We start from the raw sequence: 4,871 nt of genomic DNA, 5'->3' as shown, positions 1-4,871 counted from the left end.
AGTTTTTGAAGAAGGTGGTTCAGTCATGTTAGGTGTGGTGTAAGATATGGGTGTGTGTGTACCTTATCGTTCCTGCTAGCAGAGGGTTAAAAGCGTATAGCCAGTCGTTCATGTCTTTCTCGTTGTTGGCCTGCAGGAGGATTCCTCGATGTTTTGTGCACACAGCAAACGTGTGGGGAGTCTGAAAGGAAAAAACATCAAATATTGGTCAAACTGCACGTCTTTCAGGTTTTCTATCAGATAAAATGCACATGCAAGCTTTCAGGTTGTTAAAGGAGAACAGACAGTTTTTGCAAGTTGTTTGAATGTTGCACATTTTGCTAATTTGTGATAAATCTGGTGCAGTGTTTTCTTCTAATGAGGGATACACAGGTATTTACCTCGTGAATGTTCAGTTATTCAGCTGATGGCAGAGGCTGCAGATCAGATGTTGAGACGCAGGAATAACTCTTACCTTGAGCATGGCTTGCTGGTCTTCACTGTATTCCACCTGCGCTGTGGAGAGGTTGAGGACACCCCGCTCCACCGGGTCCTTGTCGCTGTTGTAGATGAAGACGTAGGGCCGGCGCACAACAACAAAGTGCTTCACCCACGAGTTGGAGCGCGGCTCCATGAAGCTTAAGAAACCTTTCTTGGACACTACAGATCTGAAAAGGAGCCAAAAAAAGAATGACCTAATTAGTTAAATTATTTAGTTTTGAGGAAGTGCTTGTTTTCTGCTTCCAGGTGAATGCACCCAGGTTCAGCAGTGCAAATCGATTCACATCATTTCGGCTTGGATTAGAAAACAGGATTATCTATTTTTGTTTGGGCTGTGAGATGCATCTCATATTGACTTTTAGAAATTGCATCACTGCGCATAAAAGTGAAAGGAAAAGAAAAGCCTAAAAGACTAAAATAATAGCAAAAGAGCGAACATGTCGGCACACACCCCGGCCTCATTTCTTCAATATCAGGCACCAAGTTGAGGAACTCGTTCTTTCCAGCCCGTGCAAGGTAGGAAGTCTCCAGAGTGGGAACCATCGGGAAGTTTTCATAATCCGAGCAGGAAGGACTGGAGGCACGGGAGCTGTTCTCTGGGGTCCTTAGGGACACAGTACTCAAAGTTAGCATCCTGGGGATAGCCCCCAATAAATTACATCTCCAAAAATGAATTGTGCTTCCAGTATATTTTATACAGGCACTAGATATGTAGACAAATTATGAATTAAAGAGGAGTTTTACTTCTGGTCCATTGAACCACAGCGGGAGTCAGACAGAGAAGGGCAGGTGGAGGAGGGGGTAAGGGTGGCGCTGCTGAAGCTGGTCACCGACGGGTCCCGACCGATTGGTGAGATGTCAGACAGCTGAAGAAAACGAGCAAGAAATATTTGTTAAAACACACTGTTTTATGTTTCCAAGGCAAACACTGCAAAAGGAAAAATACATTTTTTTATTATTATTAAGAAATGTTAAATTAACTCACTTGTCTATTTGCTACATCTCTACAGACAATGAGCAGTGAGATGCAGCTAAACCAGACACTGTACACGTATAAACTACTTTCAAAACTATTGTAAGAATATCTGGAATTCAGTAGAATTTAGTGAGACATCACACTGTAGTCACGTTAGTTTAGTTAGTTATTTTAATTTCTTTTTATCATAACTCACCTTGCAGTCACTGATACTGTTGACCACTTGGTTATATTCACTGTTGTAGGTGTGTGTCAGGAGGCGCAGGCACTACAAGAGAACAAAGATGAGACTGAGCTGTTCTGCCGAGGAGAAAAAGGAAGCTGTTGAACTGTTAATATCCCATAATGCTGAATTTGCTTTCACCTTAGTAGCCAGCTCCTTCTCCCGATCCACCAGGCTCTCGATGTCGGTGGAGTCGTAGCCGCTGCTCTCGCTGGGCGTGATGGCGCTTTCAAAGGTGGTGCTGGAGATCTGCGAGGAGATGGAGGTGGAGGTGGACAGGGTGCCTGAGCTCATGCTGGGCGACAGCGACTCGCTCAGGGACTTGGTGGTGGGAGCTGTTCCCACTGGTGCCGCCTCTCCAAGCTTCTCCCTCAGCAGGAGCAGGTGGCGGGTCTTCTCCACCTGGACGAATGACAGGGGGAGAGAGTTAGGTGCACATTTCCATCATAAAAGAAACTTTTTAAAAGGAAAGAAGGTATTTTTCTGTCAGTGGTTGGACAGCGACATAGTAGGGAGACAAAAGAAAGCATTGGCAGGTTCATAAAATTTTGGGGGTGAATGTGATTTTTAAGGACCCACCTCATGCAGCTGTTCCATTTTCTCCAGCTCCCATTGGTGCTCCAGGATGAGACTGTCTCCTCTGGGCCTCCAGCCGGCCAAGTTCTCTTCTCCACGCACATAAGCCACTGATGTGTCCAGGACCTTCCTCCTCCTCCGCTGCATCCCTGCTCAGGGCGAAAGCACTCATTAGGGTGAAGCTCTCAGAGGAATCACGATAAAACTGGCAGAGTTTGAGTCTGCTCACCTGGGCTTCCAGTGTCAGACATCTTGCACAAGCTCAGCTCGTAGATGCCGGTGACTCGATTGCTGTAATGAAGAAAGGGATATTGTTTTAAGTAAACTGTATGGATTATAACATGATCCAAATAGAAATGGACATCAGTCTGAAGTCTTACCAGTCAGGGGTTTTGGAGTATCCACTCCCAAAGAGGTTCCTGAGGGAACGGGGAGGGGAGATCTTTGCGTCTCTGGAGTAGAAGACCATGCAGATGTCTTTGGTAATAATGGCCGGCTGAATGCAGTGGTCCAGCTGTGAAGAGAAGAGCTGTGTTGACATCCAGAGTCTCAACATATAGAGCTCAACGCCAAAAAAAAGGTACAACACAGAAGAGCAATGACTGACCTCCAGATAAGCAGACAGGGTCATGTAGATCTTCTCTCCATATGGAGTGACTCTGTTTAGCAGGAGGGAGTTGTGCAGGGAGCTGTCCCACACGGCCTCGAAGCGGTAGAAAGTCCTGAAGAGGAAAACCAAAATTTCTTCAGCTATAAAATTTTTTTACAGAGACATCAGCTTTCTTAGTATTATCTACTATAAGGTCCTAGTCTGTGCTTTGTGCAGGATCTGTGTGGATACAGAGGAAGAGCCCAGTTTTGTAACATAGAGAGTGAGATGCTGTTCTGTAATTGACAACGTGAGTACAACTCTGACAGATTGGGCGGTGAACACCGTGCAGCAATTGAAGTGGCCCTCACACTTATCCCTAGACAAGCTGTGAGAAAGCACACTGAGGTGGTAGAGCTTGACAATAGACACAACGTGATCAGGAGCCACAATAGATAACAGGAGTGTCAGGAATGTGCCGAGTGCAGCGAGCTGTGTGTGTCAGTTGACACAAACCCAAATGGTGGCAAGTAGAATATCAGGTTTATATGTTCTGCATGTCAGGTTTAACCTATCATACACATAATGTACCTGACAGCATCAATGCAAAGACTATCAGACTACTTTACAGAGATATATATATATATATATATATATATATATATAACAGGTCGTCTGTTTGTGAGGCTCTTTCAGGGGTCACACTGTTCCTGTCTGTGGCAGCAGGGGGCACTCTTGCCCACAGACTGAGAGGCAGAACTGCCTTGTTGGTGCCTCATTGGCTTTGGTTGTAATGAAATACAGTGAATAACAGCTGAGAACATTCATTTGCAATCTGGGTGCCACAGAACATCAACATACCATGACACAAACTAATACAAAAAAGGGGTTTCATTTGCATCTAAGATTGCCTTTACTTGTCCATAAACCATCTGAAATAGGATTTGTTTCTTCAGACACTGAATGTTGGCGGAAATAAAGGCAGACCTAATGCAACATGCTAACTAAAGCACAAACTTATTTCTATGAATCTATAAAACTAAAGAGAAGCATAAAGGTCTTTCACTGAAGGAGCCTTATGTTCTCTGGTCACTGGTACCTATCAATATCCTTATCAATAGAAAGCCTGAGCACAATCAAGAGTCCAGCCGCAGCAGGAGGAAAAAGAGAGTGCACAGAAAAAAAAGAGAGAAGCACAGAGAGTCAGGCAACAGAGACAATGGAGCAAACTAATGAGAAAATTAACAGCAGTGGAAATGGAAATGGTCGTGCAATGATTTCACTTTGCCTTTGGCAAATATAAAGACATGGACACATCCACAGATATTGCCTGATACCGTTTCTGACCTCCAGCTGCTTTTAAGAAACAAATCAGCTACAATATGTGGCAACAATTAAAAAGACAAAAAAACTGTGATGACATTTGCTGTATTAAAAAAAAACATGTTTCAAGGAAGGCTTGGACTAAAAATTGAACAGAATAAAAGCAGAATGTCATCAAATAAGTGCATTTACATCTTGAAATTAGGGTTGTTCTGATTGGCGGTTGGATCGCTATCGACAATTGAAGGGATGATCAGCGTTTGGTTTTTCATGGGTCGATATTAAGGCGATTTTAACTCACTATCAGAACTAAGATGACCTTCCCCTTCAATGATTTATTTGTAGCAAAACCACACACCACAATATCAACGCTGACCGCCACATAATATATACTATTTAACAGGAGTAAAATTATAATTCAGCTGCCCGCAGTGCATAGATTCGATCAGCACCTCCGCTTGCTCGCTCCCTCTCTCTCTCTCACAAACGGAATATTTATAGAAAAACTAATGTATTCAAGTTAACTCTAAGAAGTTAGTCTGTCTGTTTTCTTAACACAACGCTGTCAATGTCGGAGACCCACCTTCGAATAAGTTATAAGCAAGCATGTAAGGAGCCTAGCTAATAAGTATAGCTATCTTAACGTTAGAATGCATTTCTTGGTGGTTTCTCTTAAAGCTAATAAGCCTGTTTCTTCCATGCTG

Source organism: Micropterus salmoides, unplaced genomic scaffold, assembly GCF_014851395.1.
Source record: "Micropterus salmoides isolate LMB-PRFRI ecotype aquatic unplaced genomic scaffold, ASM1485139v1 Ms_hic_scaffold_16, whole genome shotgun sequence".
Taxonomy (NCBI): domain Eukaryota; kingdom Metazoa; phylum Chordata; class Actinopteri; order Centrarchiformes; family Centrarchidae; genus Micropterus; species Micropterus salmoides.
The sequence above is the reverse complement of the archived record's forward strand: the minus strand, read 5'-3'. Positions refer to the sequence as shown.